At 41.6% G+C, this 14,258-nt stretch overlaps 1 protein-coding gene across 9 annotated transcripts in view; it reads left to right on the top strand.

The window, feature by feature from the left end:
- rbm47 (RNA binding motif protein 47) overlaps positions 1-14,258 on the top strand; it is a 221,212-nt gene that overhangs the window by 154,722 nt on the left and 52,232 nt on the right. The window contains exon 1 of one of the 9 annotated variants that reach the window (XM_059647286.1): positions 12,689-12,747. The exons of the other annotated variants lie outside the window; for them this stretch is intronic. The gene's annotated coding sequence lies outside the window, so the exon portion shown is untranslated. Of the gene's footprint in view, positions 1-12,688; positions 12,748-14,258 lie in introns of those variants that run through there. 9 annotated transcript variants of the gene reach the window in all.

Here is a 14,258-nt window from a genome sequence, read left to right as displayed (position 1 = left end):
ATCTTTTCTTTCACGTGTAATTTTGTTCATTTTGTGTCTTCAGTGAGATGGGTCCACACTCTAAGGTATCCTCTGAAAATCTCTGCTTTTCCAGTCACTCTCCTTTTCAGACTGTCCATAAAACCCAGCCCTTTATCCTCTGTAATTTCTCCTTTATTTTGGCATCCATTTTCTTTTTTTAAATTGTGGCTCTCCAACTTGCTTCAGAAGTTATTCTATAATCTGGGGGCATTTTATAAATAGAAAAGGTTATTGATTTAAATGGGATGCTTTGAAGAAAACTTCCCAAATTATGATTTGTCAAACAGATACACATCTGCTGTCCAAGCTTCCTGTGCGAAAGAGAGTTTCCACAAGCAACAACCAATCTCTGCTCACTGCTGTTTGCAGATAAGGTGTATGGCTACCAGGAGGTGAACTCAGAGCAGCTCTTGTGTAACCTTAGTCTCGTGTGTAATCTGCGACATCTTACTCCTCTTCCAAACACGTTAGACCGCAGCATTGCTGTTGGTCATAATTCTCAAGAAAAGATAATTCACTGAAATTAGCACAGAGTCTTAAGCACTTAACTATCAAAAGAAAAATAATTTAAAGTAAAAGTAGACTTGTCATAGTGTTTTGTCCTTCCTTAACTTCAGGGTGTACACTGGAAACTGCTGGTGGTAGTGCCACATTAATATGGTTAATGTTTGATGATGAATCGCTTGTAGATCTGACAGGTTCCTTGAACTAACACACAAATGAACTGTTTTTCTTATAGTTTTTCCACCTTTAGCCCTACCTGTCAGAAACTGCAACAGCTCAGAGTGGGCAAAGATTTGATGTTCCAAATTTTCACCCATTTCTTTGCTGATAGTTGCGTAGCCATTCTAAAATTAAATACACAGAAGCTGTGAGTTTTTCAATGCTATGGATACTTATGTCAGTATACCCAGTAAGTACGAGTGTAAACCTTGAGGTTCTAAGTTCATTTAATTAAGTTATTATTTGAACCAGAAGTTAGAAGCTGGAGACATTGAAACCTGGTACATTGCAATTGAACCAAGAGACAGCTGAGTATGTTTTTCACATTAGTAAGAGATTATCCTGCCATCTCCAATCAGGATATGCCAGGTCTCTTCCAATGCCAACATGGCAGTGCCTATGGGACTTGAGATCTTAATAGTCTGTAAAACTATTTGCAGAGTAGAGGCCAAATTCTGACATCACAAAACACAGTTGTAGAGATATTAGAAGATTGTGTGCTTTTTCTATCCCAAAATTCAGGGATAGAAGTTAAGCATTTAAGCTATTTAATCCTTGAGCATCCAGGCGTTAAATCTATTTAGGAAGATGTTTAAATTAGGTTAATCTGTTGTCCAAGGTTTAATAGCAAAAGAAGATTGTATTGTTCACTTTTTTAGCCTGAATGATAACTTAGGGTGCTGTCTACACAGGACTACAGACTTCTCTCTCTCGCTCGTTCTCGCTGTCTTGCTCTATTAGAAAGAGAGAGACAGTGCTTGCATGGCTTGAGGGCATCATGCTACATTAAAAATGAGCCAAGGCAAGCAGCAGGCGTCTATGAGCTACCACAGATGGTATGGAGATTGAAACCTGTGGCGTTAGCATCATTCTCTAGCATTCTCTAACATCCAGGCTATTGAATAACCAAGCCCCACGACAGAAACCTGAATGGAGAACAAAATGTGCTTCATCAATATTTTTTGAGTTATAAGTCTGAGAGGGTGAAGCAGGCTTGGCAGTGACCACTTATAGTTGCAATGAATGCCCTTAGGGTTCCAAGATGCTGTCTGTAGAATGTGCACGCAACTCTCATTATAAAGCACCCAAGAACAACCTGTTTATAAACAGGTTAATACCCCGTGCAATAAATGGCTCTGAAAAGTATGGCAGAGTAGACAGTTCAAGATGTTGACAGTGGTACTGGCATTTTGGATCTCTACCTGATGATTTCACTTAGCATTACATGCTGCAAGCAACACGAAAAAGAACCCCCGCAGTTCCATTTAAAGAAACCATCAACTACTTACGGATTAAGTGCCAGGTGATTTCTTCAGGCTGTTGCTATAATTTTCCACACCTCTTGTGGAAAATAAAAGCTTATGGTGTAGGGTGGCACATTGGCATGGATTGAAGGTTGGCTAGCTAATAGCAAACAGAGAGTAGGCTTAATGTTTTCTATGGTTTGGCAGCATGTAATGAATTGTAAGCCACAATGAATTGGTGCTGGGACTTAAACGTTTTGAAATTTACATGAATGACTTAAATGAAGAGAGAGAACATGTGGATGTCAAATTTGTAGACATCATAAAGATTGCATCGGAAGTACTACGTGCAGTATTGGCCACCTTATTTAAAGGAAGGATCTAAATTTATCCAAGGTAATTCAAAGCAGCTTTACCAGACCAATACCTGGAAAGAGAGGACTGTATTATGAGAAAAGGTTGGTCAGGCTAGGCTTGTGTCTACCTGAGGTTTGAATATGAGAAGCAACTTGATTGAAATCCATATGATCCAGAGATAAAACAAAGAACTGTAGATGCTGAGAATCTGAAACAAAAACAGAAGTTGCTGGACAACTTCTTGAGGGGTCCCGACCCAAAACGTCAACTATCCTGCTCCTCTGCTGCCTCACCTGCTGTGTTCATCCAGCATCTACAGTTCTTGCTATCTCTTAACATTTTGCGTGCCTCTTCATCAGAACCCAACCAGCCTGTTTTGTCTCTATAGCTTATTCCCATGTCTTCACTTGTTCATTTTCCAATTAACTTTGATCATCAGCAATCTTGGACACTTACGTTCAGAACCCTAACTAAGTCATTAATATGGATTATAAATCGCTGAGGCCCAAAGCTTGATCCTGTAAGGACCCAGCTGCTGGCCCAAAAATGCCAAAATGTCATGTTACTGTTTTCTGCTTATTAACAATATCCTCAACGTAATTGCTGCTGGCCCAAAAATGCCAAAATGTCATGTTACTGTTTTCTGCTTATTAACAATATCCTCAGCGTAATTGCACTAAGTTTCTTACTTTCTATAAGTCTTTGGTTCCCCAGTTTTTCTGAAGTTTTTTTTGTCTCTTACCATGAAGACAGTTCTGCAATATTTGATTAATATTGCTGTCATTTTCTTTATTCCCCAAAATAATTTCACCTGTCACTGCATGGGTTTCTATATGTGTGAATGTGTATATGTCTATTCATATATCGTACAGAAATGCTTACAATGTTTTTTATGGTTCTTGCTATCACCTCCAACCTTTTCTGATTTCCAAAATCCATCTAATCCTAGCTTTAGATTTACTACATTTTTGACAACATTATAAGCTTCTCCTTTTTTGTCTTTTTACTATTTTTAACTTGAGCCTTAAATGAATGAATTAATTCTCTCAAAGTCAGCCACTGCTTTTCTGTTGTTTCTTTTGATGTGGATCCCTTCAGCCAACTCAGCCTCATACACACATTGTCTACCGTGTTCAGTTTGAAGGCAGTAGGGTTAGACTAAACTAAATACTTCAAGTACAGCATATGCTTTTACACATAATGGTCATTGTTCCCAAGAGGCTCCTTACCTGTAATATTTTTAATTTAACATGGTTTCAATGTAAGCTTCCATTCAAGCAGACTCTCAATCATTTGGTGGAAGCTGTTTGTGCCGGAATAGAACCTGATGCCAGATCATCTACCATTGATGAATTTGGCCACCAGTACCATACTGGAACAAAAACAGAAGTTGCTGGAAAAGCTGTGCAGGTTGGCATCATTTCTGAAGAAAAATCAGAGTTAACGTTTCTACACTGAAAAGACTGGTTCCAAACTGGACACAAAACCCTGTGACAAGTTGGTGCTGGGCTCTTTACTCCTGTGTGCTGCTTGATGTTAAACTCTGGCTTCTGGAGGCAGCAAGTATTTTGTTGGCTGCCACCTTCTCCAATCTAGTTGATCACAGTCGTCATTTGAGTCGTCTACAGTAGAACTGGTATATGACCTCCCCCTGTTGGATTGGCACGTGTGCTATCCTTACACCTGCCCTGGCAATGGCATTTCTGAGCCTCAACACATGCAGACATGACTATATATTGGATAAGAGATAATGGGAACTGCAGATGCTGGAGAATCCAAGATAATAAAGTGTGGAGCTGGATGAGCACAGCAGGCCAAGCAGCATCTCAGGAGCACAAAAGCTGACATTTCAGACCGGTCTAGGCCTGAAACGTCAGCTTTTGTGCTCCTGAGATGCTGCGTGGCCTGCTGTGTTCATCCAGCTTCACATTTTATTATCCTATATATTGGATATATATCTGAGCTGGTGGCTGTGAGTATCAAATCAACTCATATTATGGCTCAACAATTTTACCACTTTATCTTGCCTCCAGATCAGATTGGAGTTTTTGGTTCTCTCAAAGGAGGAAGGGGAAAGGATATGGTTGTGTGAGGGGAGATAGGAAAGTATAAGTGCATTCATAAATCATTGTCGGCAGTTGCTAAGATAGAAGAATGTATGTAATGAGGGAATGAGTAGGTTGGGTGGATTAGCCATGGGAAATGCAGGATTACAGGCATAGGTTGTGGGATAGGGATCTGTATGGTGTGCTCTTCTGTGTGTCAGTGTGAACTCAATGGGCTGAATGTTCTGCTTCCACACTGTATGGATTCTGTGATTCTCTGATAAGTAGAGTGTGAGAAGGGAGATTAAGTATGCGGGTAGCATCCTCTTCATCACATTCAGGCCAGTCAGTGGTCACAATTTCAACAATGGCCCTTCCCCAGTAATGGCTGTTATTTCCTCCATGAGTGTAAGGACATCCAGGCATGCCATGTCACCCTCTAGTTAGACCCAGCTGCCACCAGTTATGCATTAGCCTATCCTGCAGGAGAGGGGGAAGGACGTCAGCGAGTGTCATATGATCTGGGTAAATTTGCTGTGCTGGTTGAATATCTGGCAGAACATACAAGCTGTGCGATGTGGGTATGAAGCTTGCGACAATACTAATTGTTTGACAGTGCAGTGAGTTATGTGAATGTTAGGTATGATTCCTAACTGAAGCTTTTGAGTGATGATGGTGTGGTGAGTTGAACTGTGGCTTAAGCTGGTGATAGAGTTGATAGGAGTGGCGTTTGAAGGTGACCTTGACCACTTATGAGGTAATTCCATTGCACTCAGGTTCTTGAGGCTGCATTCCTGACATTGACCACCTGATCTTTCTGTTCTACCTTTCATCATGTGTCTGCAGCACCTCCTGTTCTGATTTTGGACGGTCTCTAATGTTATCCCTTTAACTTCTCTTTTATGTGGCATAAAAGATTCATGTTTAGTATGGCGGTTATTTCAGTCATATACTTTGCAACAAGCATTAGAAGTATTTTAGTCTTTCCAGTGACTATAAGCTCTTTTCCAGCTTATGATTACTTTCTGTCTAAAAGTGCCAGTGTCTAACTTGGAGGGATCAGTGCATTTCTGCTTCATGGTATCTTCTCCAGGATTGTTATCGCTACAAATCAAAAACGATTAATGGGGGAAGAAACAAAAGTCTAAAATCCACTGTATAGTTGTCCTCTGATGAAAGCTGTGTCATTCGTGGAGTGCCAAAATGTGGCACTACCAGAGGAATATGAGCACATGAAACAATGAGCCACTTTGGAGTAATCCCAATGCAATTTGCCTGCTTTTTAAAATGAGCGAGGCTTTTCGGACTCCTCCATCTCTATGGGAACCAGACCAATCCGTGTGGGTTGCTCATTTCTTGACTGACTAGTGTAATCCAGGTGATTGGTTATATCTCATTACCCACTGCTGGAAATGAAAATTCCACCTGTCCTTTTATTATACTTTATTATACTTATTATACTTTGATCGTAAAAACTGAGGAAAAATTAGTTTGCTGTGGCTAGTTAAGTGTAATTATTGTGTAATAGAGCCTGCTACCTGTACATGAATGTTTGTTTTTCTTCAGTTTGATCAAGAGAATTATCAGTAGGATATGTTCTTGGTTTGACATTATGTAAGTACCAAGAGAAAGCAAAGTCTGTCTGTATGGGGTCTGCTCATCTTTCCAAGTCTCATCAAAATTATGCAGCAATACTATAATAGTACAATCTTCAATATGTTTCAAGGAAGGCATTTAACAAGTCCCGCGAAAGACCATAGGAAAAGATTTCTCCCAAGAAGATCTGAGTGTACAAAGGCTTCCTTCCTTTTTAAAAAAAAGTTTGATATTGATTTCAAGATGATAAAATGTGAGGCTGGATGAACACAGCAGGCCAAGCAGCATCTCAGGAGCACAAAAGCTGACGTTTCGGGCCTAGACCCTTCATCAGAGAGCTGATGAAGGGTCTAGGCCCGAAACGTCAGCTTTTGTGCTCCTGAGATGCTGCTTGGCCTGCTGTGTTCATCCAGCCTCACATTTTATCATCTTGGAATCTCCAGCATCTGCAGTTCCCATTATCTTTGATATTGATTTCATTTGGACAACAGGCAGAACAATTATATTCTAAAACACCTCATCTTTGATTTCAGTGTTACTACCCACTATCTCCCACCCCCCCCCCCCCCCCCCCCCCCCCCCCCCCCCCCTGCCCATGGCTGCTATTTGGAATTTGAGATAACAAAGTGTGGAGCTGGATGAACACAGCGGGCCAAGCAGCATCTTAGGAACACAAAAGCTGACGTTTCGGGCTTCTCCAGCATCTGCAGTTCCCATTATCTCTGCTATTTTGAATTTGTTCACCTGATTGAAGTGACAGCTCTGTCCTCTTTGCAGTGTTCGGCGTAGGACAAAGCACACCTCCTGATCCAAAGCAAGGGTGGAGAGAAAGCAGCACCAGCCAGATCTTACATTCTTTACTCTTCTTTAACTCTTTCCATTGCCTTGCTGCTGACTTTAAAAAATCCCCTTTTTCCTGTAACATTTTTGTCAACTTATGGTTGCTGTTTTCTCTTTTCCACAGTTTCACCGTCCATTCTAAAAAAGAATTCTGCCTTGTAAATGTTGCAGAATTGAAGTGTATTTTTTTTAATTGTTTCTATTCGTGAAAGGATCAAAAATGTGAGGGCACACATCTAGACTAATTGGTGAAAGAAGCAAAGGCAACCGGAAGAAAGCCATTGCACATCAAGGGAATAATGTCTGGAATGTGCTGTCGGAGTGCAGGAGAGGCAGGTTCAATTGAAGTATGCAAGAGAGAATTAAACTGTCATCTGAAAAGGATGAATGTGAGGGGTCATGGGGAGATGGTGAGAGAATAGCACTAAACAAATTGCTGATTTGGAGAGTTGATGCGGACACAATAGGCCAAATAGCCACCTCCTGTGCTATAGCAGTTCTGTGGTTCTGTGAAATTAAGCCAGTGCTGTTTTGAGGTCTCAAAGTCTCTAAAGCCCAGTCTGCACATGAAGAATGGTCCAGCATTCTAACATTTATCAGATAATGTCCAGGCTGCACAGAATTCAGCCAACAAGCAAGACTGACAGCAGGGTGCCTTCACTACTCAATCTCACCGAACCAGAAAGGCACAAAACAACATGATTCCATCTTGATCTGAACTTTATACAGCAAATTTTACTATTTCATAGTTGGGTAAGATGCCTTATTTTGAACTATTTTCTGACCTAATACTACTATTCAGGATTGTCATGGTGGCGTTTACAGATTTCTGTAAAGATTGTTATTTAAAGTGTCTTTTTTTAAATATGAACAGGCGAATAGATCTGAAACTGCTTTTAATTGTTAGTAGCACCCATCAGATGAGATATAATCCCATGCCTCTTTCACGGTACCTGTGTGATATACTGTAACTACTGCTAAATAATAAAATCACGTAATCATTGCCCCTGAGTTGGTAGGAGCAGGTGTGAGATCTGTGGTGAGAGGTGGAGCTGAAAAAAAATATCATGTAATTTATACAAATAATTTAACAGATTAAAACAAATTATATCAGTGGTTCACCAACAAAATTCCTATAGCAATTTCTGCTTATTCATAAGAGTTTTTTTTGCTATAAAGAAGAGGGGTCAGAATCCATATTTTCTAATTTCTTTAATCTGATTTTCCTTTTTGACAGCAGTAATTACTACTTACAATGCCAGGGACACTCATTTTTTTTTGAACACTGAAAGGGCAGCAAGTATATGAAAACATGATTTTTTAAAAAAACCTCATTTAAAGGTGCAAGTTAAGCTAAAAGCCCTGGAGAGTTCCATTGTCTGCATATGAGCTAACGTGTATGGGCAGGGAATGATTGCACATTTCGTCTTCGCTTCAAAGTCCTGGCCCAATCCACTGTGATATTTGGCATGGACTTTCGACTGGAGACCCCATTTCTGTATCCTGTGGAACTGTTGAGTACTTTGATTAGTCATCCATCATTTCCTTTGACCTGATCCTCTGAGGAATGAGTACTCCCTTCAAAATATGGTCTCCAATCAAAGCTACAATTAGCACAGTGTAGTCCACTTTTTGTTCCAGCCGCAGCTTCTTTGATTTCATGAATGGCTACAGGACATGCCATACTCCACAGCCACCAAAGCTGTCCCTTCTGCCATAACAATGATTTAGAGCTATCAGAAATAATGGGAACTACAGATGCTGGAGAATCCAAGATAACAATGTGTGAAGCTGGATGAACACAGCAGGCCAAGCAGCATCTCAGGAACACAAAAGCTGACGTTTCGGGCCTAGACCCTTCATCAGAAGAAGGGTCTAGGCCCGAAACGTCAGCTTTTGTGCTCCTGAGATGCAGCTTGGCCTGGTGTGTTCATCCAGCTTCACACATTTAGAGATATCAGTACTCTTTAGTATTTTGTTTTACTAGTCACGCTGTTGTTTGTGGTTGAATAGTTAACACTTAACTCGTTTCCTATTAGCTCTATGTCCTCCCAGCTACTTCCTACTACATTCTTTATTGACTGCAATGACTCCTTTCAGTTTGAGGATGATCTTACTTTTTTTGGCAAACACGAGTTACATTAGGTTTTCGGTGGATTTCTTTCACCGTGAGGCTGTATCTTACCAAACCAGTCTCATTAACTACCTGCTTCACCCCAAGGAAACTCCTTTGTCTGATTCTAGCCCCATCTTGTCACACTCCATAACTGGAAAAACTCACCACTGCTGAGCAACTCTGGAACAGGCCAGCATCCCTGCTGCAGGTGCCATATTTCAAAGGCCATTGTGCACCCACACAAACACACTCAGTCAGGGCTGAGTACCTGACATATGACAATGGCAAATGAAGTGAAATTGGCACCCCTCTCTGTGGGCAGGGATCAGGAGATCCTGCAGGACAGGGTGGTACACAGCTAGGGATATCCTCTACCCCAGGACCAGCGGAAGAGACCTGACACCAGACTATGCCAGTCTGGACCAACGTTGGGCCCTCCCCGTTCCCTGGGTCAGTACAGTTGCAGCTGACTGCAGGAATGCCCAGCAATGTAGAAAGAAAGATCTTCCATTCTTGCTCTCCCCTACCCTGCGACACCACTAACCCCACATGCCATGAGCACTTGCATCTCCCAGAGTACCTGCCTCATACCAAAAGGAAAACTGACCCCAGTAGGGCAGAAGGAGTCAAGACAGGTGGTGAACTGCCCAATATTGGCCTCCCGACCTTCATGTATAGAGTACATGACTTTCACCACCCTGAATGGCTGACTGATCATGTCCACGCCCCTAGACTTGTATCAGAAGGTGCCCCGACTTAGAGTGCAGTTAATGTTAACTGAAGAGCTTTATCCCACTGTATTTATACCGCAGTATTCTGGCAACTCACTGTGCAAAGTCCAAAAGAAAACCTTGATGTGTTTGCTTGCAGTCTTCTGGGGACAATGTCCCTCGGTAACAGTTGACATTGCTGGATTGTGGGACACAGCATAGAGAAAGAGAGAACCTGCTGAGAGCCATCGCCTTACCCATCAGTACCTGGGGATCAGAGCCCCATGGCCTCAATGCTGCATTGGAGAAACCTCAGACAAGCGCTCTTACCCCACCAACACAAAGTGCTGAAGAGACTCAGCAGGTCTGCCAGCATCTGTGGACACAGAAACAGAATTAACATTTTGAATCTGATATGACACTTCTTCAGAACTGAAAGCCTTTGGGAAGTGGTGTTTTTGTTTTAATATACTTGGCAGAGGAGGAGCCAGGAGAACACATGGTGTAGAGGTCCAGTGCAAAAGACAAAGGAATTGTAAGTTGGAGTGAAAGAGAAATAGAGATGTAAATGTGGTGTTGTGCAGACTGTTGAAGCTGCACTTATAATGGTAAGGAGGGAGTATTTTTTCACATTGCTGACATGCCTTCTAGATAGTGTACAGGCTTTGAGGAGTCAGGAGGTAAGTTACTCATTGCAGGATTCCAAGCCTATGACCTCAATGCAATATGACAATTATAATTGGCAGTTTGCGGAACATCTGCATACTATCTACATTATTTTGAATGGGATCAGGTTCACTACACATTGAGTACCCCATCCCTGATTTTGGAGTCTATTCAATAATCCAACGCATTATGAAGTGAGGAAATTGGAGGAAAGCTCACAACTTCAATGTATGGCTACTTCAAGTGGCTGATGTTACAGTGAGGCTTTTCTCCATCATTTGTATCTGCAGAGCTGCAGGCTGTGTTATTGGATGTAATGGTACATTAGATGTGGATGTGGGCCCATTAGAAAGGGTGCATTAAAGGATATGAAAAATATGTTTGAGAAGAAGTGTCAGATAGTAGTAAGAGAGCAAATTAGCTTTGCACCCATTGGAGTTGTAACTTTACATGTGTCATTGGTTTACAGCACTGTAATATTTCCTGGCTAGCCACTGGAAGTTAATAGGAACCCAGCATAGCTAGCAGCAGTATCCAGGTCCACACAATCCTCCAAGGGCTATATTAAAACATGCGGGGCCTTGCATTCTCCAGATTAGGTTATGCTGGGGTTATTTGGAGTCTGTGCTAAATTATTTCTAGACAGATGTCTTCCAGCATTGCAGAGGGGTGTAAGGGGCCATTGTAGCTCTGTTCCGGTTGCAGGTAGTAATTTATGTAATGCATATGTCTGAAATTAATTCAAGATTTGTTGCTTTTAGAAACCATGCTGGATATTAGTGTATCATATAAAAAGCAGTAGAAATTGATTGTAGCTCTTCCCTTTCAATTTCCCCAATGTTTTGCATTTCCTGGTGGAGGCAGGTCATCCAGACAAAGTAGTAGACAGAACAGAGGCACTGCTTTTGAAGGGAGGGTGGAGGAATTGGAGGGTCAACCGACATCACTTTTGCAAACACAATCAGCCAGCTGGCACAGAAATACCAGAGGCTTGGGAACAGTCATTTTGCTCAGAGAACAGTGTGTGCTTCCAGCAGGATCTAAAGATGAGAGAAAGCAGTTTACAAAGTAGAAATGAAAGAAACACACTGCAAGATGAACAACAAGTTTTACCTAAGGAAACTGTGTTCATCTACCTAAAATTATTTTTATTTGAATGAAAGAGAAAGTGGGATATATTCTCTATTGTACATGTTAGGAATCCATGAAGTGAGCCAATCCTTTTTTATATTCATTTTTTGTGGGATGTGGGCATCGCTGGCTGGCCAGCATTTCTTGCCCATCCCTAGTTGCCCATAAGAAGGGGTGGTGAGCTGCCTTCTTGAATCGCTGCAGTCCTCCTGCTGTGGGTTGACCTACAATGCTATTAGGGAGGGAATTCCAGGATTTTGACCCAGTGACAATGAAGGAACAGCAATATATTTCCAAGTCAGAATGGTGAGTGACTTGGAGGGGAACTTGCCGGTGGTGGTGTTCCCATATGTCTGCTGCCCTTGTCCTTCTAGATGGAAGTAGTCGTGGGTTTGGAAGGTGCTGTCTGAGGATCTTTGAATTTCTGCAGTACATCTTGTAGATTGTACACGCTGCTGCTTCTGAGCATTGGGGGTTGAGGGAGTGGATGTAGTGCCACTTAAGCAGGTTGCTTTGTCCTGGATGGTGTCAAGCTTCTTGAGTATTGTTGGGGCTGCGCTCATCCAGGCAAGTGGGGAGTATTCCATCACACTCCTGACTTGTGCCCTGTAGATGGTGGACAGGCTTTGAGGAGTCAGGAGATGAATTATTCGCCGCAGTATTCCCAGCTACTGACTTGCCCTTGTCGCCAGAGTGTTAACATGGTGAGTCCGGTTGAGTTTCTGGTCAAAGGTAACCCCCAGGATGTTGATAGATGGGGGATTCAGTGATGTCAAGTGGTTAGATTGTAAGATTGTAACTTATTGGTGATGATCATAACTTGGCATTTGTGTGGTGTGAATGTCACTTGCCACTTGTCAACCCAAAATCCTTTTGCTAGTTTAAAACATGAAGGCTAAAAATCAAGAGCTCCTTAATGCCTCATTTTACAGTGGTTCCTGCAGACAAATAATTCATTAGTGTTGTGGTTGGTTTGCTTGTCGAGCTGGTTTGTTAGTTCACAGACATTTTGTTACCCTGCTGGGTAACATCAGTGCAGTCTCTGATGAAACGCTGTTGTGTTTTCCTGCCTGGTATTTAAACACTGGGATCCATTGGATTTGATTACCTCATTTCTAGTTTTCCTTCTCAGTGGTGTGTATGTATATAGAGTCTAGTTCGATGTTTTTATTGATGGCCTTCTTTAATGGCTAACCAGATCTTGTAGGAATTCCCATGCTTGTCTCTGGCCTGTTCCAGGATCCTGGCGTTGTCCCAATCGAACTGGTGGTTCCTCTTATCCATGTGAATGGAGATCAGTGAGTATTGGTCATGTCTTTTTGTTGCTAGTTGATGTTCATGTATCCTTGTGGCCAATTTTCTTCCCGTCTGCCCAATGTAATGTTTGTTGCAGTCCTTATGTGGAATTTTGTATTTTATGTTGGTACTGTCCATAGTGGGTAAGGGGTCTTTGGTTCGAGTTAGCAGTTGGTGTAGGGTTGACGTTTGACCCCAGAGTTTAAATAACAAGCAAGAAAACACAACAGCGTTCCATTGGAGACAGTACTGATGATGTTACCCAGCAGGGTAATGAAATGTCTGTGAACTAACGAACCAACCACAGTATCCACAACCTGAGCTACAGATCTACTTAAAAACCTTAGAACTCGTTGGTGTTCGCTGCATGGTCGAAGAAAAAAATATTTACAAATGTAATTAATTGGAGGGTTATTATTGCACATGGAATTAGAGTACTTCCAGAAGACAAAGAGAAAATCAAATACAATGAATTTTTAAATTTATGTTTCTATTCCCCTTATTATTTAAAAATATTTTTTCATGCTGTTTTATAATTAAGGGTAACCAGCTAGAGGGGTCTGAGCTACATGTAAGTGATTTTTTTGGGGGGGAGGGGAGAAACAGATGTGCATTATGTTCATCATCATGATGTCATCACAATGATGTCATGAGCAGGTAACGTAACAATCCGTTTGAAGACTATTTATGTCATTAGGCTCAGAAATAAATGAAAAAAATGTCTCTCCAGGGCTCATTTCTGAAGATGGTGCCCTTTAAATACACACCAAATATAATAAGAGCTGAAGGGGTGATATATAATGGACTTTGTCAACTGTTTTTCATTCAGCTTCCTCAGTGTGTCAGGGTTAGTACTTTGTTTTATGCCAACTCTCCAGCTGATGTCATCTGTTTTCAATGTCTAAATTAAATCTTCAAAGGAATCCAGAGGAATGGACAGAGCAAAACAAGAATATTACAATTAATCGGCTTCATTTAGATATTTCATTCTTAAAGCAAACTGACAGGTGAGTTCCATATGTGAACATGTATTAACACTGGTCTTTATGAAAGCACAAAAAGTGAATTGCCTTTTACTATATTGTTCTCCCAGGCCTCTAAAGAAATCTCCTCCCTGGGGTATGCTTGAGTGATTAAGAAAAATGGACCTCTAAATTAGTACGCTCTCATTTTTCAGGGACCTAAGAATATAGTGGGCAGCCCATGCACCCCTCTCCTGTGTGAAAATTTCACCAACTGCCATTTTGCTGGACCCCTCCGTAGGCATCCGGTACAGGAGTTTACAACCGTGCATGAAGCTCATTACAATTCAGGGACCTGTACCTGTCTGTTTGCCTTGCAACTGTTTACTCATTCATTCTGGCAGTTGTGGCTGGAAGGAGAGGAGGTACATAAAAGGAAACAGCAGCAAGGAGGGGGAAGTAGCAGAAGAGAGAAGCAAGAGGGCACTGTGCAAGATGCCTTACTCACTGTGAGTCTTCACATAACAATGTTCATAACTCAGTGACCTAGG

The sequence above is a fragment of the Stegostoma tigrinum genome, chromosome 1 (assembly GCF_030684315.1).
Source record: "Stegostoma tigrinum isolate sSteTig4 chromosome 1, sSteTig4.hap1, whole genome shotgun sequence".
NCBI classification, from domain to species: Eukaryota; Metazoa; Chordata; class Chondrichthyes; order Orectolobiformes; family Stegostomatidae; genus Stegostoma; species Stegostoma tigrinum.
The sequence above is the reverse complement of the archived record's forward strand: the minus strand, read 5'-3'. Positions and strand labels throughout refer to the sequence as shown.